Source organism: Balaenoptera physalus (genome assembly GCF_965194825.1).
Source record: "Balaenoptera physalus genome assembly, chromosome: 4".
Taxonomy (NCBI): domain Eukaryota; kingdom Metazoa; phylum Chordata; class Mammalia; order Artiodactyla; family Balaenopteridae; genus Balaenoptera; species Balaenoptera physalus.
This window is the reverse complement of record NC_138891.1, coordinates 50,776,817-50,803,882: the sequence shown is the minus strand read 5'-3', so window position 1 is coordinate 50,803,882 and position 27,066 is coordinate 50,776,817. Positions and strand designations below refer to the sequence as shown.

The window sequence follows — 27,066 nt, the reverse complement described above, 5'->3', positions numbered from 1 at the left end:
GGTTTACTCTGCTTCAAAAAAGTCAGAAAAGTAATGTAGAGAGCAGGGCACCTCCAGTTCAAACTGAAAAAACAACTGAGAAATCATTTAGTCATCCCCAGCCCAAACAAAATTACCTCAAATTCTGAAAGAGAGGTGGCCATCTTCCCGTTCCTTCAAACAAAAGAAACCTTATGGAGGGACACTGCCGGATTTCCTTGGCATTATATTCCAGAATGTTGTTACTTTGCTACTTAGGAAATGCTTTCTAATTTGTCTTAAATCTGTCTGCTTTCATCAGATATTTGATAGAGTCAATGTTAATGACCGTTAAAAGAACTGCTCATTAACATTTTCACAAATATACCTTTACCTCATTGAGTATTGATTTTCTTCTCAGCTTCTATTTCCAGCTTAAATAATCTCAATTCCCTTCAAGATTTTTCCATTGTAACCATTTAACAAACTTTATAATTATTAAAAAACAACTAGCCTCAATCTTGTATGCATTGGTGTATTAAGGGCATTATATATAGGAGGATTACTTTTCTGTAGGCATCTATTAATAGATACACACATCCCAGAATTATGCTCCAGAACAGTCTCAGTGTTTAGAATGTGTCTACTAGGTCTTTTCCGGCTAGGCCTTTTTATACTGAATCAGTTTCTTCTGATAACTTTGAAAATCGGTTTTTGCCAAATAAGTTACCTAGTGTTCGCTTTTTTATATATGTGTTTGCCTCCATCTTCCAACTTTCTAAAATCAGCTTAACATCTATTACATACCCTCACATCGTCAGCACGTTGGTGTTGGTCTGTGTCACTAATTAAGAAATAATGCTAGTCCTTCAGTTGTGCATTTATAACATGAATCATATCCAAAGGGAAACAGGTTTTGTTTAGGACCATTGTACGAAGTGATCTGCTCACAATGAATGTCAAAATATGTACAAAAATATATATGTATAGGTACATTCAACATATTTGTGATCGTACTATATGAATAATTTTGTATTTTTTAGTTAATATTATAATGTAATCACTTTCCCCACAAACAATTTTTATTGGGTACCTCATGTAGATTTACCATAATTTGCTTAAATTACTTCTCTATTATTGGACATTTTTGGGTTATTTTAAATTAATTTACTACTATAAACATTATGGCAATGAACATAATGTTTTGTTTTTAAACATTTGGGATTGTTTAGGATAGTTTTCCAACAGTTGAATTGCTAGGTAAAAGAATGAGAGGTAATTTAAGGCTCTTGATACATATTGCCACATTTCTTTCCAAAACGATTGTGTCAAGTGATATTTTAACCAGCAGTATATGAAAGTGAATATTAAGAATCTTAAATGCAATTGTCAGGTATCTAAATGGGATGATCCCTTTCTTATCACTTTTTGATATGACTCTTCATTCAAGATTTTTACCTAAAGATAACTAAAAGCATTACCTAGAAATGAATAAATCCACCCTTAGAATGAATGATATGCCGTTTACTAAACCCAACATTGATATATGGGTTTTAGTTAATATAGAGTTAGAAGTATGGAGAGTTGCTGATGCTAATTATAATCCCTCTTCATTAAAGAATGGTGAGGCTAATCGAACATGGCTGATCCAACATGGGGGCACGTGGACAGCCTTTGTGCCCTTCTTTGGAGGCAGAGAAATTGAGGAAGGACAACCTGCCACCTCTGCCTTATTAAAATAGCATTGAGGTTCCTAGTGGTACTCATCAGGCCTGTTCCCAAAAATTCCACCTCTCTTTCCGGACACATGATGAGATTGCACCTTCCCAACTCCCTTTGAGGTTAACTATGGCCATATGACTTGCCTGAGCCAATGAAATATGAGAGGAGAGTCACAGATGCCACTTCTGGGTGGCAGCTTTAAAAGTCAGTGTATGTTTTGCCGTTGCCCCTTTTTGCGCCTTGGTGATTGTGGAAGCACATGTTGAGATGACATCTCCATCAGCCTTGGTCCCTGATGGCTCAGTGAGTATCCTTGCCAATCTGTGATGGAAACGGAAGTGTGAGTGAGAAGTAAACACTGTTTTAAGCCACAGAGATTTTTGAAGTTTGTTTCTACAGCAAAATCTAGCCCCTTCTGATGGATACACGTCTTTCAACCCAGCTGCATATGGGACGGTGGCTCTTTCCCCACCAATGGTGAGTCAGAGCGTGTGGGTAGTCTCACTCCTGTGGATAGCTCCCTGGCAGGTTCCATAGCCAATTCCTGTGCAACATCTTTCTTCTCCAAAGTACATAAGCCATCTTTTCCCCTCATCACATCATACCTAGTTTTCGCTTTGTCAACTTTGCTTCCTCTGTTCAAAGGCAAGAAAAAGGAAGCTCTTTTTGGTTATATTGAAGGGTGTAGAGCAAGTTGGGAGTGTGGTGCAGGGGAAGGCATTGAGAGTTTGCACCAGGACTCATTTTTACTAGTAAAATTTCTACTCATTTTACTGGGTCTAATCCTCTCTTTACCCAGGTTCATTCGTCGTTGTCATTTTATCTCCCATGGTTGCTCACACCTCAGGCGAGCCACAGTTCCTTTACTCGATAAGGACTGATAATAAAGGTGCAGATTTTCTCAGTCTCTTTTTCTACAGTTCTCAATTCCAGATTTTAAAGTGTAGAATCTTCACAAACCATATTTCTACTTCTATTGCACCACCACGCAATTTATTTACTACTACATGCATCTTTATAAATGCTGGAAGTTAATGTTTGGCTTAATGTTACTCTGCATACCAGCTTGGTGCCGCAAAATGATTTCTTTTATTTATGTGACTCTGATAGGTGGGGTGTATAGGCTGTCCAAGCATTGTTTTTTTAAGGGAGACAACCTCAGAGTGGGACTTGACCTTGAGATGTTTTCCTTCATTATTAGAACAAAGAGACAAACAAAAACATAAATCTGTGGTTTTTCTTGTCTTGCATCATAAAATCCATTACTGTTATCTGTAGCTGCCTGGATTTTGATGTTTGGGTATTTCACACTGATTTATGTGAGGGTTATAGAGACATCTTTTGATTATGCAAGGAAATAGTTTAGAATGATGCTCTGGAGAGAGAAAACCTGGGTTTATACCCTGGACTTCCTCAGTGTAAATTAGAGATGCTGAAACCTATCATGAATTTGCTGACAACTGGGTATATAAGTATGCAGGTTGGAGGTGAGCGATTGGAGGAAGGAAAGGGAGCCAGAGGGTCTGGGGGCTCTTTGAAGGGTGAAGGGTGATAAGGAAAACCCCAGCTGGCAGCAAAGCTGGGGAGTGAGGGAGAAGAGACAGCACTGATTTGGATGTTTGCTGCAGTTTTCTGAGAATGTGTAATGGAAGACCTCTTTTCTATTTCCCATTTGAAATCTGTAGTAAAAAAAATCTCAAAGCACTAGGAATGACTGTCTTTCTTGTGTAAAAGGGGCAGGGGCCAAAGTGCCCACTGCTGTTGGGTGAAAACAGAGTCAGCCTATGAGGATGAGTGACAGCCTATATCTTCATTGTAAAGAAAACTACTGCACTACCTGGCAGGTCCAGGAGTCTAAACCCCCTGTGCACTCATTGTCTGAGAGAGAAGAAGGTGTTTTGTACCAGGAACAACAGTGGACATTTATGGCATTTGAACAGAGTCATATCTGCAAGGGTCTGTGATACAGCAATTAGAGACTGAAGTAGCTGGTGACTAGCAATATAATTAAAGAAGACATTGTTTCTTGAAGTCTGAGACTTGAACAATTGGAGACAGAAAGACTAAGAATTCAAGCACAATATAAAGAAACGAAATGTCTGAGTGAGGACCGAGACTAGCATGTGATACAGTCCAGCAAGGGGCACAGAGCTGTAGCCCTCAAATGATACTGAACAAGGCTTTGAGAATCCAAGACTCTAGATGGGACCATGGCTTCCCGAGTAATTTCTCTAATCATTTCTGATTCATGGTTTCTTCTGTATCCTAGAGAGAACAGTTTGGGGATAATACCGTTTTGTTTGTATACTATTTATATGATATTGTTTTTGTTTTAATATTTATTTGTTTATTTATTTGGTTGCATCGGGTCTTAGTTGCGGCAGACGGGCTTCTTAGTTGTGGCATGCGAACTCTTAGTTGAGGCATGCATGTGGGATCTAGGTCGAACTCAGGCCCCCTGCATTGGGAGTGCAGAGTCTTTACCACTGCACCACCAGGGAAATCCCTTGTTTTGGGGCTCTGTTTAAAGCTTTTTTGGGCTCTTTTATTAACTTTATCACAAGTCATTTTATTTGGTTCTTTATTTTTATTTATTGCTATCTTTTTATTGAAGTATAGTTGATTTACAATGTTGTGTTAATTTCTGCTGTACAGCCAAGTGACTCAGTTATACACCTATACACATTCTTTTTTTTATGTTCTTTTCCATTATGGTTTATCACAGGATACTGAATATAGTTCCCTGTGCTATACATTAGGACCTTGTTGTTTATCCATTCTAAATGTAATAGTTTGCATCTACCACCCCCAAACTCCCAGTCCACTCCTCTCCCTATTTGTTTCTTCTTAATTGAACTTTTAATAAAATTCTCAGAAAAGACACTCAGGCACCTAACCTAGATGGATACAAGATTACATCTATGGCTATGTTTTTGAATCCCAGAATGTAGAGTAGGACAGTAGCCATCCTTATGAAACCTTGTCTCAACAAAACTCCTTTCTTCACCATTGTGCCATGACTTGTAAACTGCACAGTGTGTATTTGGTAACCCAGGATTTTTTTTTTTTTTCCAGTATCCTTCCCCCAAATTATGAAAGTGATAGGGCTTCCCTGGTGGCGCAGTGGTTGAGAATCTGCCTGCCAATGCAGGGGACACGGGTTCGAGCCCTGGTCTGGGAAGATCCCACATGCTGCAGAACAACTAGGCCCGTGAGCCACAATTACTGAGCCTGCGCGTCTGGAGCCTGTGCTCCGCAACATGAGAGGCCACGATAGTGAGAGGCCTGCGCACTGTGATGAAAAGTGGCCCCCACTTGCCGCAACTAGAGAAAGCCCTCGCACAGAAACGAAGACCCAACACAGCCATAAATAAATAAATAAATAAATTAATTTAAAAAAAAAGGAAAGTGATAAACACTATAAAAACCATACAGAATAGGAAAGCATAAAGAAGAAAATGAAAATCATACTTAATCCCACCACCCAGAAATTAACGTTTTGTTTCCTACAATGTTAAATTTGAGTTTTGGAAACTAAGTTGATGAGCTCTATAAAAAACAACCCTGGAAATCAAAGATTTGCTCTTGGTCAAGATTGAGGTTTATATATCCTATAAAAATCCTTAAAATTTGCAGGAAAAATCTTCAGTTTTTAAAATTATTTCTTAAGCACCCTAGGATTTAAGTATTTGGAACTGCAGAAATGAACATTTGATTTATTAAAATAATTAGGTATTTACTTCCTTCATGAATTTGCTTAACTACCAAACTAGAAATGTATTCATTGCTCTAGGTGCTCTATCACAGCTCATATTCGTGTGTGCCGAAACAGGGAAAAAGTACCCACTTTCTCCCTTATTATCATGAAAAAAGGGGACTTTTCTCTCTTTTTTAATTATATATCTTTTATTGCAAGTACACTGTTTATTATAGTGTTCCTCAACCTCTTTACCTGTTGTCTTCATTCTTCTTGTTGCTTTTCTGATTTTAGTCTGAGAAATAAGATGGAAATGAATGAATAATGTAATTTTAAATAATTAGGACTCGATATATTGACCCATCTCACCCTGTAGTCACTTAGAAATTATTAAATTCTATGGATAAGGTCACAAAGCACTAAGTCTACTAAGGAATCTGTATACATGTCTGCTTTAGGGTGTTTGATATAGTGCTTTGGTAAAACAGAGGCCTTGACTAGAAAGATAAAGTTCAGTGAGAGCAATGTTTCTGGGGGTGTGTCTACTGGGGAGGAAGAAATGTAGGGAAATTCCCCAAATATTTTGATTAGCCTAAAAAAATTTATCTAATTAGATGATTTTCTCCAAGCTCATTAAACTTTTTAATTAATTTTCACTTAATTTATCTAGAGAAATCTGGTCACCATTAAAAAAAACCCTCTCACTCCCTACACGTGTATAAACTAGATCATCTTTATGGAGATGTTTAGAAATGAACTGAAATGTCATTAGCATATTTCATTTCTTAGTCAAACCAAATAAGGCAGAACACTGATACAGAAAACATGCCACTTCATCTTGAGCTAGACTTAAAAGAAAAAATCTATCTTTGACCAGATTTCTTCTCAAATCACTATCTTAGGACCACGTCTTATTTCTAACAAAAATCATCCACCAAAGACGAAAAAATATCAGTGATTTTGAAAACATCCTTGCTACTGCTGTGTTGAAGAAAAAAAAATGTGTCTTATTAAGGCATCTTCGGCTGGCATTTTTCACGAACTGATGGACGTCTATTCAGCCTGGGCACTGTGCAGCTCAAAACACGTTTTTTCTCTCAGCATTCTTAAGGGGCTCTGTGCACTCACTGGATGCCAAAGATAACATCTAGATCAGCAATTTCTCATAAATCATTGGAACACGGAACATGAAACAAAGAGAAGAAATCAGGAATTCAATAATAAATATGGCAAGGTGCACAAACAAGAGAATTGAAACCAGATGAAAAGGAGCCTTTCAGAACAGAAGGTCAAGAAACGTGTTTCCCCTGCTCCCTCAAAGCCTTAGACTAATCCCTCTGTGCTTCCCATGCAGCCATCAGCTTACTGCTCTGAGTTGGTTTTGGAATATTTATGTGGTGGATTTAAGGCTTTAACATACAACTGAAAAATTAGTGTCGTTTATTTTGGTTTGCTCAAGGCCCCAGGCTATTATGCAATGAAGAGGAAAATAGTGTTTATTGTACTTTAAGGAATACTGTGCCCACAAGCCTTGAAATAAATTCTAGATATGTGTATGTAAATATAGCTCAATTTATACAATAGATTTTTTAAACTTGAAGTTACATATGTGATAATAAAGTAATGTGACTCGTTCTGTTTTTAAACAAAATGTCAGAATTTCTCAGGAGCCATCTGAGGAAGATATACTTATCTTAACACTTTTGACGTTGTGAAATATGTTATGGGAATATCTCTTTGAGTCTAGAAACGCTGCAGTTCCTTTTTTAAAATAGCTTCTCTGGTAGCAAGTCATCATCATTTGTTAGTGGGTTTGAACTTCTGGAAACATAGTCATTTGGTGACAAGTATGGTAAATGATGTAGGTAAAATGATTTGTTAAAAACAATGTAGAATAATAAATTAATAATAAAAGTAGTTTTGAAAGTATTTCCAAGGAAAAGTGACAAAATATGAGCAATGTCTCCCCACACAATTATTCAACATGTAAACTGAATATTAGGAATATTTTGGATTTTGTTTGTCTTATAACAGAGACTCTCATTTTACTCTTTTATTTTGAATATTTTAATTTAATTTTAAGTGCACAATGAGAGCTCACTTGTAAAGGGCATCCTAAGCAATTACTATAGACTAAAGAAATTATGATGTGGGAAAATAAGTAAATAGTTGATCACTTTGTAAGTTCAGGTTTATGAACACTTGAATGTTGTTTGTTTTTCTAAATCTGAATGCTTTCATGGAATATTTTGTGGTTAAATTATCTTCAAGACACTGAGTTGATGTATTTTTGCCCCTTCCAGGTCTCCTTAGATTGATTTGTTTACCCTTGATTTCAGTTTCCCATATCAGCCTTGTCAGAACTGAACCCTTGCACCACAGGCAGACCAGTCTTGGACCCATCTCCCTCAGTGCCTCTCTTAAAGAGCTGCTTTCAGAAGATGAGTTCCTTCTATGCAGAGATGCATTTTCTCTCCTATGGTCACCATTCAAAAACAGCCTAATTCCATTTGTCTCCTAGGTTTCTCTGTACATAAGTAGGCATTGTCACATGTGCTTAAGCGTGTGGGTATTAACCCGAAGACCTGAGACCAGTGACCTGAGACCAGTTACCAGCCTTCCACTTGCCAACCATGCCATCTCATCCAAGTTTCTTAACTGCTCTGTACCTCAGTTTTCTCATGGGCAAATTTGAAAAAAATCACAGTTCCTAATTTTTTGGTATTGTAAGGCTTAAAGGAGTTCACATAGTTAAAATGCTGCAAAGAGCATCTGGGACATGGTGAGTCTAAATAAACATTTGCTATTATCATTATATTAAAATAAATGTACAGAGTGAGCCTTTTTGCTGTTATAATTTTTTATAATTTTGAAATTTATGGAGAACATTTTCTCAAACCTATAAACATGTTTTACAGCTGATAGTATATTAGCTTGTGGTTGCACCATAATTTACTACATTAGTCTCTTATGTTTGATGTGTTAGATGGTTTCCATTTTTTGCTGTTTTGAATAATGTGATAACTTCGTTCATCCTTGTTTTCCTAAAATAATAAGAGTCCCCGAATAATTCCATAGGGTGTGTGCATTTTAATCCTTTTGATATTTTTTTCTAAGTTGGACACTAGAAATATATCAACTTACGTTCCCATCTGTAGCGACTACATTGATTTCTACAGCTCCCTGTGCACATTTCCGTCCGCCCAGCCGCATAATCCCTCTTCTACTGCTTTAATCTGTGAGGCACTTGTGCACATTTACCAGACTCCTCACATAGAAAAACAGCTTTTACTGGTTCAGTCATCCAAATCATCATCGATGATTGATATACTTGGGATGTATTATCCCAAATGTTTGGTTCTTACATTGCCTTTGTCTTTCATCTTGGTTCTACTGATATTTCCCGTTGTTCCTACTGCTTGCTCCTTACATCCTGTTACGTATCTGTCTCCCCAAAAAGGTACAGACTCCCAACCTCAGGAATTTTCTTCAGACATGCTATCACCAGAGTTCTTGGAAGCTTAGGGTCACTGCAGCACAAAGGTTGGTCTTCTTCCTTTAAGCCAGATGCAATGTAAGAGGAACAGAAAGGAAGGCTTACAACAAAAGCAGAGACAGAAAAACAGTACAATAAGGGACAAAACAGACACAAACGAGGGCAGTTAGAAGGAACCTCTATTATGGGGCATAATTTTAAGGTAGGAATCATGTACGGGGAAGTTCTTTATATACTGATATGAAAACACATTCAAGAGATACTGTAAGTGTAAAAAAAAAGGCATGGAACAGTGTTATTTTATTGAACAGTGTGTTCCTATTTGCATTAGAAGATAGGGCCTAAGACTATATGCGTATTGCTTGTTTATGCATAATATTCCTCTGCCAGAACACAAAGAACTCTAGAGGCTCTGATTACCCCTGGAGAGGAAAACTGGAGGGTGGAGAAGAGGGATGTGAAAAGACTCTTTTCATTCTCTCTCCTTTTGTACTGTCTGAATTTTGAACTATATGAATATATTATCTATTTGAAAGTAGGTAAGTAAAATATATTAAAACTTCTCTGTCATATGTGAATGCCTTGTTTTACTCCTTAACTTACATAATGGTGCTTTTGTTTTTAGAACCTACTACCTGCCTTTATCCTAAATTGTCCTATTAGCATACATAATAAAGGACCCCTGAGACTAAAAGGCTTTCTTCTGACAGAGTTGTTAATTGTAAATTTCAATTATCCACAGGCTGAATATGACAAATCTCTGTCATATAAAATCTTTGCAGGTTATCTTCATTTTCATTTTATGTTTGGTGAAAACTAGGGGCTTGGGGTGGTAGGAGGATAGTAATTGCTTCCAGGTTTCTTAGAATTAATGGCAGGGTTGGGGAAAAAAGCTAAGCTTTTTCCTTTCTTTCTTTCTTTCTTTTTCTTTCTTTCTCTTTCCTTCTTTCTTTCTCTCTTCTTTTTTTTTTTTTCAAAAGAGGAAGCTCATTATGTTTGGGCTCCCACAGCTATATTGTGTAAAAACATTTTTGCTTTTTTTTTTTTTTTTGCAGCTCTTTAATAAAACTCAGAATGATACACTTGGACAAGTGGTCTTAACAGCAAGGAAAACAAACACTTTATGAAAACAACATCTATAAGCCTCAGCCTCCTGTCTTTTATCTTTACTATTTTCTCTGAGTCTGGCACGAAACAGACACACACCATTCTCCACAGGGGTTAAATAGAGAGCCATCCAAACATCACAAAGCGCCGTCCAGAATTTTGATGACTTCCATTCCCCAACTCTGGTGCACAAGGCCTGGCTGGTGGTGCAGAGACCACGGTGTCCTGGCCAGGACAGGCACTCTCAGTGTGTGCCAGAATCAGCAGTTCTCCTCAGCCCCAGCACAAGACCCGCACGTCGCAGAACAAGCCTCCATCCTCTGTCGAGGGAACAGAGTGTACACAGCTCGCCCACATCTGGCTCAAAGTCCATTTCTGCCCAATCTTAGAGTAGGGTCTTTGCTCCTGCTTCGTTTTAGGTCAGCTTTCAGCATCACTTGTTTAATTCACTAAGCTCTTCCTTCTGTACATGATCAAAGGTAGGGACAGAGGCAGAACCGAAGGATCCAGACATCTGCTTTTTAGGGGGATCAGGACAAGGCTGGGGGCTAAGGCACTAGTTTTGGGGTCTTCAGATCTCAGAGAATGGAACCCTCTCTGGAGCTTGAACTCTAAATCCAGAGGGGTTGTACACAGGGGAAAAAAAAAAATACGGAGATACATTAGATGCTAATAGTGGTTTGTTTGAGCGGGGTTGTGGGTAATTCCTATATTATTCTTCTTTATGACTTTTTATACTTTTCAAATTTCCTACTGTGAGCCCACTATTTAGTGGGTCTGTAAGCTTGAACAGTTACATGATCTTGTGAAATTTATCTCTTTTTAAGAAATCTTTAAAATGGAGACAAGGGTAAAAATGCTTAGGGCTTATGGACGAGTGACCTGAGATCATGAACATACAGTGCCTGACCTGTAGTTGTCGCTCCATGAACACTAGTTCCCTCACCACTGTGCCCTCCTTTCATTATGGGCCAGTGGTTTGATATAGGACTAGCTGAGAGGGTTCCTTCTGTGAGAGGGTTCCTTCTGTGAGAGGGTTCCTTCTGTCCACAGCTGTGCTTCTCAAAGTTTAGTGTGCATCAGAATCGCCTTGAGGGCTTGTTCAAAACAGACTGCTCTGTCCCCTCCCTAATGTTTCTGATTCAGTAGGCCTGAGGTGGGGTCTGAGAATTTGCCTTTTTAACACATTCCCAACGATGCTGATTCCGCTGGGCCAGGGAGCGCACTTTGAGAAACATGGATCTGTAGGATACACAACAAAAATTAATTTCAAATTATTCTAAACATAAATATCGGGACTTTCCTGGTGGCACAGTGGTTAAGAATCCGCCTGCCAATGCAGGGGACATGGGTTCGAGACCTAGGCTGGGAAGATCCCACATGCCGCGGAGCAATTAAGCCTGTGCGCCACAACTACTGAGCCTGCGCCCTACAGCCCGTGAGCCACAACTACTGATCCCACGCACCACAACTACTGAAGCCCGTGTGCCCTAGAGCCCATGCTCCATGACAAAAGAAACCACTGCAATGAGAAGCCCACGTACCACAGCAAAGAGTAGCCCCCGCTCGCCGCAACTAGGAAAAGTCCGTGCGCAGCAATGAAGACCCAACACAGCCAAAAAAAAAAAAGAAAAAAAATTAATAAAATAAATAAATAAACATAAATATCTGATCTCTGTCTTTCCTTCCTCCCTTTCTCCCTTCCTCCTCACTCCTACTGTTTTTTTTGTTTGTTTGTTTTTTGGTTTTGTTTTTTACTTATTTGGAGGTTATAGAAACCACCAGACTCTATTTCTCACCTCTGTATTTTTTGTCAACAGCTCAAGTCTCTTCTCGTGTCAAAAAACCAGGGGGTGGGGGGAGCAATAATGTTGTTTTGCTCTAAGGATCTTCTTTCATTCGGATACCAAGAGAAAGAGGAACAAGCATTCTCTGGACGGTCCCTAATCTGAACTGATATTTTCTACTAATAATAGAAAGACAGTCTCTTTGATGACTGATGCTTAAAAAAAGTTGGAAGCGCTATAGGCATCCTGGTGTCAGGGAATATTTTTATATTTAGGGTCTGTTTAATCTTTTATCAATATAAATATTTGAAAAATAAAATGATCAGGAAAATGGCTAAGGAAAACATTTCAGGCTAGCGTGTGGAATAGCAGGCCATGTTCAGCTTGAAGCCTGAAAAGGCCCTCTTTGTCTTTCTAAACTCCGTAGGATAGAAGTTCTTTGCTTGGGATTCACGAACCCCCTGAAGTTGAATGCAAGATGGTGTGTTTGCTTATGTACGTTTTTCTGGGCAGAGAGTCCATGGCCTTCAATGGATGATCAAAGGAATTGTGACTCAGAAAAGATTAATACCTCCACGGAGACTTGCTTGGTCAAAAGCCACATGTTAATTTCTTGAGGAAGAAAGCAAATTCCTAGCACGGGAGAAGGAGCTGGGCACATGGGCTGGCAAGTGGCCCGTTGAAAGATGAGTGAGGACTGAAGTCTACCAATGAACTCTGTTGGGGAACCACTGCTTTAACTTTTCTCAGCTTTAGTTCCTTCATCTGTAACATGTAGTTAATGAAGATACTCACCTACTGGAGTTTTGTCCGGTTTAATGAGATATTTGCAAGACCCTTAGCATAGTATCTGGTGCATGGTAGATGACGCTAAATGAACGGCAGCCAGTAGCAGTGGACGTCATGGTTGCCATCTGGTGGGCCGTGCGGTGATCACTATGGAAGCTTTGGGAGCAAAGATCTTGGGCATGTCTTTGGCTCCAACTCAAGCATCAGAGGTCTCCCTCTGTGAGGTAGGGTTATTAACCTCATTTTACAAATCATGAAACTGGGGCTCATTTTCAGTTCTTAGGGCGAGTTGTTATTTTATGCCACATTCATTTATTAGAGCCCTGTTTTCTGCCAGTTAAATTGTATCATGTCATTATGTAAAACATAAATATTTCCTGCATTGTACCTTGTTGGAAGCATTGTGATTTCCAAGCACTCAATCTCTCAAACAAGTCTGAGAAGCACTGGCCAGGGTGGTGTTTTGGAAAATAGCTTGGCCAAGGCTGAGAACCTTAACTGTTGGTTCTATACTCTATGTTCTACCCACCAAACCACTGCCCTGGCTGGGAGTGACGCTTGTCCCTCCCACTCCCATATCTTGTGCTCTGGAATCAGTTTTGCATTTAAGCAAAAACGTAGCTAAGAAAATGGAAATATAATACACACTGACACACGCAAAACAACAGCATACACATACTACTTAAACTGTCTTTTTTTCTGAAGAAAGGTAAAAACAGACAGACTCTGAGTAAGATAATATTTTAACTCACACTGTTGAGGTTAGGGTTGATGATAGCACAGCAGAAATGCTTACAGTTACTCCCAGCTAATGAATCTCTTGTGTTTTCACAGTTCCTGCTCTTAGCCAAGGACCTCACAAATGGAGCAGTTAGGGTCACACTGCTCAAAATGTGGGCTCTGCACAGTCGGATCAGCATTCCCAGGGAGGCTGTTAAAAATGCAGAATCTCAGGCCCACCCCCACTGCTGAATCAAATGTATGTTTTAATAAGATCCTCAGGTGATTCATACGCACATTACCATTTGAGAAGCATTTGTTCAGGTGGCCAGAAAGTTTCTTCTGGGGAGTGTGAGGGCAGTTCCAGGGCAGGGAGATGGCTTTCTACTTCCTGCCTTTCTTCCTTCCAGCAAGTGTACGAGTCAGTACTGGGTATATCTCTCTGCTCTCTGGAGCTGCAACCTTCTCCTCCCTCTGTGGCTTCTGGCTCATTGCTGCATCTGAGGATGTGCCCCACTTTGACCAGGGGTAATTGCCACCTTCTCCTGAAAAGCCCAGAACCTAGAGAATCAGCAAGCAGGCAGCAAAAACCCTCTGTTTCACCAAAATCTTTCTGGTTGGGCACTAATGGGTAAAGTGTTAAGGCTGTGCTCCGGTGACAGAGCTCCTAGACAAAGCTTTAAAGGCCTTGATGAAAGCAATTGCTACTGAGGACTCTAATTCATAGTAATTAGGAGCTTGCTGGAGAAGAGGAGGGGTTAGGAAGTGAGGAGTGGAGAGAGACCTATTTAAAGTTGAAACGTTGTTTCAACTTCTTATTTTAATCCCTTGCTGGCTTCCCGTTCTAGTTATAGGTGAACCATTTACCTAGCAGAGCTGTATTTGGTCAAAGTGCTTTATCTCAGTTCCAAGGGTGCTGATTTTCAGGAAGTGTACCTGCACTGGGGAAGCAAATGTGATTCCATTATTGGCCAAGAACAAGCTGACCGTGTAGATTCTGGGGCTGTCATTTCAATGTCACTATCATAAAGGAGTTGGGAATTATTATTATTATTATTATTGAAATGGTCCCCAAACTTGGGGGTTAAACACCCTAAGGGACAGAGAAGATGTTGGCAGCTCCCCAAAGAGAGAGGAAGAAAGAAAGAAGGCACGTTGAGGCGCCGTGGGTGGGAGCCATGGAATTTAATCGTGGTGGAGTCAGCCTTTGACATGAGGAGTCCTGTGACTCTGGAGCAGAAAGTCCGGTACAGTCTCCTCCCAGGCTTGGGGAGGTTTAGTGATTTGGTGGAGGTCATGGCACTGAAAGGAGGCAGCACTGGAACTGGAATCAAGTTTAATGAGTTCCTTGGCCTGGGAAAGTCCAGATCAGGAAAAAAAAAATTTTTGCTTCTCAAACTGTAGCTGCCTCACAATCACCTGGAGGGCTCGTTGAAACACAGAGAGTGCTGGGTTCCACCCCAGAATGTCTGGTTCAGTAGGTTTGGAGTCGAGTCTGAGGGATCGCATTTCTAACAAGCTCCCAGGCAATGCTGATGCCGCTGGTCCAGAGACCGCATTTTGAGAACCATTGCTCTATTGGCTCCCCCACTGCTAGACAGACAGTCCTGATGTTGCTTTCTTTTTTTAAAATTATTTATTTATTATTTATGGCTGTGTTGGGTCTTCGTTTCTGTGCGAGGGCTTTCTCTAGTTGCAGCAAGTGGGGGTGACTCTTCATCGCAGTGCGCGGGCCTCTCATTCTTGCAGCCTCTCTTGTAGCGGAGCACAGACTCCAGACGCGCAGGCTCAGTAGTTGTGGCTCACGGGTCTAGTTGCTCCGCGGCATGTGGGATCCTCCCAGACCAGGGCTCGAACCCGTGTCCCCTGCATTGGCAGGCAGATTCTCAACCACTGCGCCACCAGGGAAGCCCCTGATGTTGCTTTCTTAACAGGCCATTACCTCGTTCTTCACTTACCAAGGTGGGTTTGTCTACTGAACTACAGCAGAGAAAAATATTAATGCATAATAGGGACAGGCATGATCAATATATACATTTTCAGATTTCTCCTCCCTTCCTAGCTTCTCAGTGGAGGAAGATTCTTGCTTGATGGTCAGAACTCCCAGGGTTTTTCTCTATAGCCCTGAATACTGGAACTAGGTAAACAGACAAACTCAAGGAAGCCTGAGAGGCTAAACTGACATACACAATAAAGTGTTAAAAGAAAAAGAGATATATTAAAAAATCCACTTTGGCTGGACATTGGGAAGAGAAATAGAGGAGAATTGGGAGTAAGGAATTTTGGAGAGTGAGAGGCTCTGGAATAACCACAGGAGGTGAAAGAGGAGAGGAGAGGAGAAAGGTTCAGTGGGCTTTGGACCAAATGCCTCTCATATCTTTCAACAGATGCAATTAGAGCTTGAAGTGTCTCTTTGCTCCTGAACTGTTTCTTTGAGTGTCATATCATGTGAATCTGGGCCCCATGGGTCCTGGGATTGACTGGGGACACAAAATTGGTCTTGCAGTAGTGATGATGACTTTATTCTGACACACCTTATCGTCCAGTTCTTGTTATAGCAGGTGGCAAGACAGAAAGCTGGGAAAGCATATCAGGATACCAAGGAAATTCAAGAACACTGGTGTTGCATATCTAATTCTGAATTGTTTCTTAATCTGCACTGTGATTCGTCTTTGTTACCTCCAAACATTCAGTGAAGTCTCTTACATAAAACAGCATTGTCTTGGAGAATGAGGAAAAGGGTAGTGAGTCCACGTTGGGGATAAAGTGATAATGAAAAGGACAGCAGCTGAGAAGACTGGTGATGAGGAAGGCAGGGAGACTGAAATGAGACCAGGAGGAGAGGTTTGGAGTGAGAGGTGACAGCCAAGCATCAGGATAATGAGTTCTCCCAGAAAATTTGTGGAGAGCATGGAATTTCTTAAAATTATATTTTGTTTGGCCATGAAAAGCAAAGATGATCCCAAAGGCTGGAGAATAGTCGTGCCTTTTAACATTGGAGAAGAAAGTTGGATCCTTTATGCAATTTTTACAAACTCTTATAACTAATTTAAATGTACATATGATCTGCCTTGACACAAGAGGGCCATTATGCTAAGAGGCAAGTCACTGGGAGCGCTCAGACTTATAGGAACCAGAATGCAATGAAGAGAGAGGAAAACCTCATAGGAAAGCTGCATTTTGATATGCTCCCAGGTGGATTCACCCCAATCAAAGAGTTTTAGACAAGGAGTTAAACATCTGGATTACAAGAAATCTTTAAAGAACGGTGGTATTCACAAAGGACTTCAAAGCCTGATTTAATTTAACCAGTTTTTAGACTAAAAAAATCATCTGCCTGGCTCTGAAATACTTGGAGAGCAATTTTACATTCCAGTGCACAGCAACCTGACACAAGATCAAATTCCTATATTTTTCGAGGCTTCAGTTTTGCTGCTCTTATTAAGAACTGAAAGAAGTAGCCTACTTTTATGATATGTCATCATTATATTCTTTATTATATAATTATCATATATATCATTATCACACGATATATCATAATATCATAAAAATAGCCTGTATCAGCAGCCTAGGATGACAAAAATGACCCAGCCCAGAAGACAGACGCCCACATCTGTGCTGTTATTTGCAAAATAGTTCTGCTAAGGTGCCCAAATTCCCCTTCAATATAAAGGTGATTTTACCCAGGAGGGTGAAACATTAGACATCCAGTAGGTTGCAGGTAGAAGGGCTCTGGAGTCACATGATCCCAGTTCTAGCATTTCCTAGCTTAACCGCTCTACCCTCAGTTTTCCCATCTGTAAAATGCAGCTAATAAGAGTATTTCACAGCACAGTGCCTGGAACTCAGCACATGTTCAATAAATGTTAGTATCCTGCTCCCTTTGGTGATAAGCACAGTTACCTGGGAGGGTTACTCAATAGCGCGCTAAGAGGGGCAGGATAGGAGAACAAGGATTAGTCTCATCTACAGGCCTTGAGAGAATAGAACAGATAGAGGCCAAGGTGCTAGGCAGGTAGAGAGTCCTGAGTCCTCGCCTGTCTTTAAAACCTCTTAAGTGTCAAGCATGGTCTGCAGGCAGCATGCACAAAATGCCTCACACATTCCATTTTTCAAAAGTATGTGGAGAAAAGGGAACCCTCTTGCACTGTCAGTGGGAATGTAAATTGATACAGCCACTATGGAGAATAGTATGGAGGTTCCTTAAAAAACCAAAAATAGAACTACCATGTGACCCAGCAATCCCACTACTGGGCATATACCCAGAGAAAACCATCATTCAAAGAGACATATGCACCCCAATGTTTATCACAGCATTACTTACAATAGCCAGGACATGGAAACAACCTAAATGCCCATCAACAGAGGAATGGATAAAGAAGATGTGGTACATATATACAATGGAATATTACTCAGCCATAAAATGGAACGAAACTGGGTCATTTGTAGAGATGTGGATGGACCTAGAGACTGTCATACAGAGTGAAGTAAGTCAGAAAGGGAAAAACAAATATCGTATATTAACACATATATGTGGAATCTGATAAAATAGGTGTAGACGATCTTATTTACAAAGCAGAAATAGAGACACAGATGTAGAGAACAAACATATGGATACCAAGGGGGAAAGGGGAGTGGGATGAACTGGGAGACAGGGATTGACATATATATACTATTGATACTATGTACAAAATAAATAACTAATGAGAACCTACTGTATAGCACAGGGAACCCTACTCAATGCTCTGTGGTAACCTAAACGGGAAGGAAATCCAAAAAAAAAACGTATGTGAACGCTGTTATGGCTCTTAAAAATGCAACTTCATTAAAAAATCCGTTTTGAATTTATGGTAGCTTGGTCATTCTACATGTTCTCAACCAATGGATGATAAAAGTACAACTACTCTAACAGAGGGCGTGTCTTCCTTTCCACTCCCCACTCCTTTTTTTTTTTTTTCTTTAATCAAAAACTGTCTCAGATTGGAAAAGGCTGGGACTGTCATATCTGGGACTGGAGTTTTGTCCTATTGGGGAAGCAAAAAGGCTTCGGGTGCCTGGGTTTTGGGACTCAGGAGGGAGAAGGAAGTTTGTAACAGGTGAACATCATCCTGAAAAATGTCGTGGGGCCAGTTATGCTCAGGCCATCCTCAGAAGAGATGCACAATGTCAGAAAATGGCAATGTCCTGAAAGCACACCTGGCTGTGTGAGGAATAAGCAGATTCTGCGAATGGACTGGGAGATCCGAAATTCCTTCAGCAAGCTGAGATGCAGTTGTTTGCTTTCCCCCCACATGCTCCATTTCCTTTGTTTTCTCCTCTGCAAATTTTCCCTTCTTTCTCAGTTCCTCTTCTTTTCACACCCACAGAGAACCCGATTCTAGTAGTGAGGAAAACTTGTGAAACAAATATTTTGGTTGTATTCTAAATCAGTTGTCATTTGTTTTCCATTTCCTCTGACTATTTACATTAGCCTCCCAGCCTGGCTTTGTTTGGAGAGGGGGGCGCCTACTCAAGCCTTAGTGCATGAACCAAAACAGGGGTGACTCCGCAGCACCATGACATGTTCAATCAAAGTGTTTGCTCTTACAAGATTCTAACTTTGGCAGTATACTTTTTAACCATTCGAAGCTTGCTCTCTGAAGGAGATAAGGGTACAAATGGGGTCTTGCCAATTGCAACCAACCTTGTAGTACAACAAATTCTCCAACTATTTGCCATTCTTGGAACTTTGAATCACAGCATAGATACTATTTTAAATCTTACTTTGTTATAATAAAACATTTTCCTTGTAATAAAAGTATTCACAGAGGAAAATATCTTCAGTGGTTGTATTATACTCCAGTGTACAATGTAGCAACATTTGTGCAATCACCATCCATTTGTTGGGGATTCAAGTTATTCCCAGTTTCTTACTAAGATAAACCCTGCTGCAAAGAACATCTTTGTGAACAAAAGCACCGTCTGCATTTGTGACCCTTCCTGTGGGATAGTCACCTTGAAGTGGAATTCTTTGGCCAAAGAATGAGAACATTTTGATGGCTCTTGGCATATACTGCCGAGTTGTTTTCCAGAAAAGCTGCACTGTCTTACTACTCCATACCCACACTTCCCCTACCTCTGTCTGCAGCCTCCATACCAGTATTGTAAAAATAAAATGTGAAATGCTTGGCATACGGTACTTGGCACCTAGTAGCTACTCAGTAAAAGGTAATTGATGATGTTGGGGTCGAACAAGTTTATTCTCACGTTGCCTCTTTGTAGAGGTGCAGGGCTTCTAGGCTCTTCTGGTTGTACATCATCCGGACATCCAGAAGCACTTGTTTATGTCCCTTCTGGCAAAGCACTGTGGAGGGACTGACTAGCTAATGTGACAAATTTCTTGAAACTGGAGTTGTTGGAAGGAAAATAACTTACAGTTTTACCTGTCTGGATTTTCAATAGGTGCTTAAGATTGTAATTCAGTGGTTCTGAGCTCAGACTGTACAATAGAATCATCTGGGCACTCTGTAAACAATACCAGAGCATGGCCTTACTTGGTTGAGGGTGGGGCCTGGACGTTGGCATTTAAAAAATTCTTCCCAGGTAATGCTAATATAAGCAAGGAATGAGAATCCTAACCCAAAAGATGAGTCGTTTGGAAATTCCAGGCACCACGTGGTACCTACTGAGGGACTTATTTGGAAGCTTTCTTGTGTCTCTTAAAGATTAGACTAAGAATACAAGATAAAACCCTTAGGGGCCTCAATTTTCAAGTATTGGCAAGTATTTACTAACATCCTGCCTGCTCAGAAGGCCAGATAGTCAACTCCTTCTAGAAAAGTATTTTTCTCTGAGTTTAGAATAACCTGCATAGTGCCTCCTGAGGAAGGAACTGGAGCTCAGAGTGGTTAATTAACTTGCTCCCAGTTTGCTAGCAAGAGGCCAAACTGGGAATCAAACCAGGTCCCCGAATCCCATGATTTTTCTACCACACGATGTTGCCCTTAAAAATTGCATTCATCTTTTTGTGCTCATGTAAGTGATTTTGATTTTATTTTTTTGCTATGTGGGGCAGTCTTGGTTCCTCATTTTCAAAGAAGCTTGCCTCTGAAAGTGTCCCCTTGCCCCCAACAGACAACAATTGTATCAGTTATTATGGGTGTGTCCTAGACATGGTCCGAGAGGAATGTAGCTGTATCTAGTCATCACTTTATAAATATTGATGAAGAATGGTACAAATGTTTTAAAGGAAACTTTATCTGAAGGAGTGTCTTGGAATTCAGCTGTTTCTTTTCATGTTTTTCAGACCTCCTACCCTGGCACTGAAATCCAAACAGCCAAGGGTGGGCCAAATCCAGTATTTCCTCATTATTGTGGCACCAGTGATTCTGTACCTGGGAGGATTCAGGGTAGGGTGACTCCAGGGACTGCAGTTGGCACACCTGGTCATTGTCCCTGAGCGGGGATGAATATCTCATGACACAGTGGCTCCACAGAAGGAAGTACTGAGTTGCAGATCGCTTTATGAACTCCTTCTTTCCTAAGAATATGAGAAAAGAAAAAGCCCATTTTATAGCAGAGAAAACTGAGGCAAAAAAAGCCATTGCTCGACTTGCCTGAGCACACATGGTCACACACTGGCCATGCCGGGAGGGAAGTTGTGTCTTAGATGGTTGTGCTACACTGGGCCCACTTCACCACCTTTACCTCTTTCCTCTATTCGTTGCTCATTTAAAAGTTGGGGACAAAGAAGTATGCACAAAGAAGTTTATCACTGCATTGATTACAGTAACAAAATTGAAAACAAATTGACAAAAAATAGGGAAATGATTAAGGGAAAAATATGGCCTATTCATTCTATGAAATGTATAAATATTGAATATAATAGTTCAAAAATAGTTTTTGATAGTTTGGGAAAAAGCTTAAACTATAAATGAATTTTTTTAAATCTTCTCCATCTTCCTGACCTCTAAGCCCATGGCCACCGACCAGTGAATCACATGTGAGAAATGCAGAATCTCAGGCCCCCCTCAAGCCCTGCTGAATCAGAATCTGCATTTTAACAGCACCTCCAGGTGATTCACCACATTCATGTTTGAAAAGCACTGATATAAATAAAGAGTTCTCGAAGACTCAGTCCTCAGACATCTTCTATACTCAGTTGTGCCTTGAGTTAGTGATTCTAGCACCTGGTAGCATATTAAATTTCTGATTCCATTGGTCTGGGAAAATGGTCTTGGGGACTGGCATTTGTTTTTTTTTTTTAGCTTTTGTCTTATTTTATTCAACATGTTTGAAATAATCAGGGGACTGGCATTTGTGCATGAACCTCAAGTACTAAAAAATGCAGACGAGATTGAGATCCACTGACTCTACGATTTCCCCTGTGATACATTTTTAAATAGAAAATGCATGATACCAAGACCATATACCTTGTCTATTAATTACGGAAAACTATATAGAGAAAAGACTGAAAGAAAAGATACCAATATATTAACCATGATACAAATAGTGGTGAGTTTTTTGTTTTTAGGGGGGGTGAGTTTCTTTATATAGTTCTCTATAAAATGGTCACAAACATCAGGCCACAGATTCAGAGGTGCAATAGACATTATTTTTACGTACTCCAAATTAATTTCTACTTAGAGCCCCGATCTGCTTGTGGTGAAAACTCTTCAGTCAATTCTACAAATCAGGTTGATTCAGTCAAGCTGCCAATGGCCCATGACATCACTGTGCGAATTGGAAAAAGTATTCCTCCAGGCCAGTGCAGCCCCACATTAGCACACGTGGTGTGATGGCAAAGCACCCACCAGATTTGATCTCCACCTGCTCCCTGGGGCACCTCTCTGCAATGAACAACCTGCACCCCTCTGTGTGGTGGTCCTGGGCTCAGCTAATTTAGGACCCCATTTCTTTGACGTTTTAAGTAAATTCCAGGAAGCTCTCATGGTGGCACTGGATGAGGAGCGGGGCAACGGAGGCATGGAGTCCCCACAGTCTTCGTCAGTGACACTGTCCTTGCTGAGACGCCCTGATTCCCATCTGGCCTCCAAGGGAGCTGGTTGACCAGACTGATGCTGGAGCCTCCTTGCTTGTCCAAAGCTTCTCCCAGCTGGGTTCTCTCTCAGAACTTCTAAGCCTTATTGGGAAATATGCAGCTGCTCCATGAGCCTTATGGGAAACAGGGAACTTCTGAGGCCATCTCAGCCCCAGCGGCCTGGATATGCCCTCCGCCAGCCCCCCGTGTTGCATTTGGGGTTGCTGCATAAAACTTGCAGCCCTCCTGAGCTCCACCCACATTCCCCAAACCCTCCTGTAGGTTTTCGCCATCTTCCCCTCCCTGGGACTGGCTAGGGGCTGGGGCAGGAGTGGGCAGAGCACAGAGTCCCTTCTCAGGGCTGTTCTTTGCGTTTCTACCCAGAGAATCTTTTGCTCCTCTGGGACAGGGGAACTGCCTCTTGTATCACCTTGCAGTCTTCCAAATCTATTGTTTATTCATGTACTTCTTGTCCTGGTCTAGGATTTACAAATCAAAACGTTGACTTTAGTCACCAAAGGCCTTTCTTCTCCTCTTCTCCAGTTTCACCCCTTCCTGGCTCCGTGAGAGCCTCCACTGAATGGGGGAAGGGAGGCGTTCTTTTAAGGAAACACGGGAAAAAACGTTGATTAACATCGTAAAGTACTATCCTGCCACTCGTTCTTTCCATATTTTTTACAATAAACCGACAAAAGAAGCTGCAGGAAAAAAATCTTGCAGGAATTTTTTTTATAGAGAAGAATACGCTTTTTTAACACTTTCCCTCCTCTTATTCTCTTCCTGATGGGAGGACAGCTACTGGCTAACTCTCCTCGAAGCCTTATTCTTTGCTCTGCACGATCGGGAGTGCTTTGTATATATTACCTCATTTCATCCTCACTATCATCAATTTTGAGAGAGAAAACTGAGACATGAAGAGGGTAAGGGACTTGCTCAAGGCCTCACATCCAGCGACTGGTGAACAGCCCTCAGGATTCAAGGCCGGCAGCTCCTGAAGAGCCTTGCACAGGATGCAAGGCTGCACTGCTCTCCACTCTTACCTACTTGCCTCGCTTCCACCATCAAGAGGAAAAGATTCCATTGGCACGCTTGAAGTACAGAGGCAGTACTCACAAATCTGTGGTAAATATTTATTCTTTGAAAAGTCGTTGGTAATTGTGGATATGTTTTTGCAGGTGGCCTGATGTCTGTTATTGAAGGGAAAGACAAGGTTCATGATGAAAACCTGACACTGGTTTTGGCTCATTCCTCACAGCAAGCCCAGTTTTCTCACTAAGTTTTGTTGATCAAAATGGAACGAAGGCCATAAAGTCCAACTCAGCGTGAGAAGCACATCATTTACTCCTGGGTGTTTGCAGATGTCCATGGGGACATTTAGGAGCAATACCTAGGGGGACAGGAGAACTTTGGGTTGCCTAATTTCATCTCACCTAGTGAACATTTGATTCTAAGTTCACACACCCATGAAATCACAGCCAGCCTGCAGCTGGGAAAAGAAAGTTCTAGAAGATGAGAAACAACACTGGGGGCAATGCTTCCCATGTGGGCATTTGGATGGATGAACACAAGTTTCCCCAGGATAAGAAGACAGCTGGTGAGTTTCTTTGAGAAGCAGCTGGCACAAAGCTACCACATATATTGGCTCTCAATACAAATTAGTTTCTGTCTTCCCTCCTTCTTTGGAATTTAGAATTGTGTGTGGTCTGGTTGTAGGAATTTTGTTAAAAAGTTTTCCTTTCTGTATGAGTCTTCTCAGGCTGCTGTAACAAAATTCCACAGACTGGGCAGCTTACAACAGAAATTAATTTTCTCACCGTTCTGGAGGCTGGAAGTCCAAGATCAAGGTGCTGGCAAGATTGGATTCTAGTGAGGCCTCTTCTCCTGACTTGTAGACGCCACCTCACTCTCTGTCCTCCCATGCCCTCTCCTCTGTGCCCATGAGGAGAGAGAGAGAGAGCTCTCTGGTGTCTCTTCCTCTTCTTATAAGGACCCCAGTTCTATTGGATTAGGGTCCCTTATTGCCTCATTGAACCTTAATTATCTCCTTAAAGTCCCAGTCTCCACATACAGTCTCACTGTGGGGTAGGGCTTCAACATATGGATTTGAGATGAACACAATGCAGTTCGTAAGATGTATTGGGTCCTGTTCTGGGAATAATAATTTCTGAAGAAGTTTCAGTCCATTCCTTAAGGAGCTCCTAGTTTAGGGACTGACTCTGTAGCTATTAGAATAGTAGGATATTCAGTGAGCTGTGGGGACCACTGGAAACAGACCTCTACTTTATTTATTTTTATTGAAGTGCAGTTGATTTACAATGTTGTGTTAGTTTCTAGTGTGTAGCAAAGTGATTGGGTAACATATATATATATATATATTCTTTTCCAGATTCTTTTCCATTATAGTTTATTATAAGATATTGAATATAGTTCCCTATAGAGTAGGACCTTGTTGTTTATCTATTTTATATTAGTAGTTTGTATCTGATAATTCCAAACTCCTAATTTATCCCTCCCCCCATCTTTTCGCCTTTGGTAGCTGTAAGTTTGTTTTCTATCACACCTCTACTTTAAGCGGTCATTCCTTATGTGGCCTTTACTATTGTTGTTTCTTGAGCAAGCAAATTCCACAAATATTCTGGGTGAGCAGTGCAGGAGCTATTTTTTTGGTGTGGCAAAGTTGTACACTGAGGCCCTTAAAGGTATCGATGAGATGAATTTCTGGGAAATCCAAAGCAAGAGCTGCGGGTGAACTTTGGCAACTGGACCAAATTAAACACGGGATTTTCCTGGGCTTCCAAGGTTTTGACCATCTGGGACAACGTCTCTCACACACGCTACACCATTTCCTTGACCACAGCTACAGGAAACTTAGAGAGGACAGGAAACTTGGCAGAGAGAACGGGGCAAAGTCTTTGGGGAAGGAAAATTTGGGATGGGGGTGGTCACAAGAGGAGGAGGCCACCGGCCCTTCTCACATTACCAGTTACGTGGGAAAAGGGAAACTCTAAAGGAGGTACACCAAACACAGGAAGCTGTATGCTCCACAGACCCAAAGACGTTCAAGCTCTTCACTAGCTGCAACTAAACCTCCACACTGCAGCCCCAAAATATCCTTGAGTTTGACACTCGAGACTGGCCACCGCCCTGCTGGTGAAACTCCATAAGCAGTCAAGGAACAAAACCCTGGGATGCAATTTTAACCTTGAGCCACTAGGGGGCGCACGGGGCTTCCCTCTCTTCAGAAGAGGAGGAAGGGAAGGACCCGCATTATGGGGGTGTGGCGTTAGGGTGGGGCGTTCAGTGTGGTATTGGGGGTAGGGTTAGAAGCTCTTGCGGGTGTTTTCGTGGGGAAGGGTAGGTGGAGAAAAATAATCAACTATGATTATTTTCATTTATTTTGTTCTTGAATTGTAAATTTCTGGAGTTTGGCTGTAATTGCATAGACAGTCAGCCTGGGCTCTTGTTTGTCAGGAGCCCCTTTCATCATTTCTATAACCAGTTGATGGACTTACTAGGATCTAAGGGATCTAGTTCATCGGTTTCTGGTTCAGTGAAGGCCTTCAAGTAACCAAGGATGAAGGAATGAATGGCTATTTTGTTGTCACCTACAAGCATTTGGCTATAAAACAATGAAATAGGGAGTGATCAGGGGAAAGTGGAAGTATGGTTAACAACGAATTTGAGTGAACAGGTCTTGACACACTGAACCTGAGTTAATTGATCTGCTATTCTCCTACCTGCAATATTGGGGGCGAAGCAGATGAGTCCTTTCTTATCAGCACCTTGAAAAGTGTCAGATTTTAAACCAGATCTCAGGAATTAGTCAATACTCCCCAGAGCAATATTTTTTAAACCTCAGGGTTTGAATATTTCCGTAACAATATTTCACAGAACAAACAAAAGGATGGGTTCATCAACAAGGGTCAGATGGGTATTATCTGAATATCTGGGGTACGAGTAGTTCTGCTATTGGGTGAGCGAGCATTGAGAAACAGGCACGGGATAGGACGGAGGAGCATGGCCACTGCCCCAAGGCAACAGCCCAAGGAGGAAGACTCACTTTAATTCCCTAGGTGGCAGCAGCCCACAAGGATTTAGAAGTCCCCAAGGGTGGGACATCTCAGGGAAAGCGTACCTTCCGGAGATGCAAAGAGACGCTGGATTTAATATTGGGTTTAGGATTCTGAGGTGAGTGGTGAAGAGTGTGGGAATGAGAGGCAATGTAGCACAGCAAGGAGTTAGAATCAGGAAGCCTGCCTCTGAGTCTAGCTCTGCCACTGGCTGGCCATGGGACCTGGGGCAACTCTTTTGTCAACAATCCACCCCCGTTCATCATCTTTCTCATCCTCACCCTCATAAATAAATGTGGGCTTGGATGGAGTAATCTCTAAGTACCTTTAGATATTATATGACTCACAATTTGATGATGCCCCCGGCATTTTCATCACATTCTTTACAATGAAAGAACTTGATTACATTGGAGGGAGTTGTGGAGGGAATGTGTATGCTCTAGAGAGATGCATTATGTCACTGTCTTTTTAACAGTGTTTTACGTCCAGAGAATATGCTGACCTTCACAAACTAGGACACTGTTGTTATCCTACCATTGGTGAAGGTGTTTTTTTGTTTGTTTGTTCGTTTGTGGTTGGTGACATAATGTGGCCCACCTATTGCTCCCTCTCAACTGAACCTCCTTGCAGTACAGCAGTTGTGCCCAAAAGGGATGGAGATTTTTAGTACTGTCTTCCAGCCAGCTGAGCTGAGGCTATGC

At 41.2% G+C, this 27,066-nt stretch overlaps 1 long non-coding RNA gene across 1 annotated transcript; it reads right to left on the bottom strand.

Moving 5' to 3' along the window:
- Positions 1–3,576: 3,576 nt before the first annotated feature.
- Positions 3,577–11,004, bottom strand: LOC309659388. Its single transcript, XR_014262770.1, has 2 exons — positions 5,098–11,004; positions 3,577–4,787 (listed from the first exon to the last, which is right to left on the bottom strand). It is a non-coding gene; the product is annotated as an uncharacterized lncRNA (long non-coding RNA).
- Positions 11,005–27,066: the final 16,062 nt, after the last annotated feature.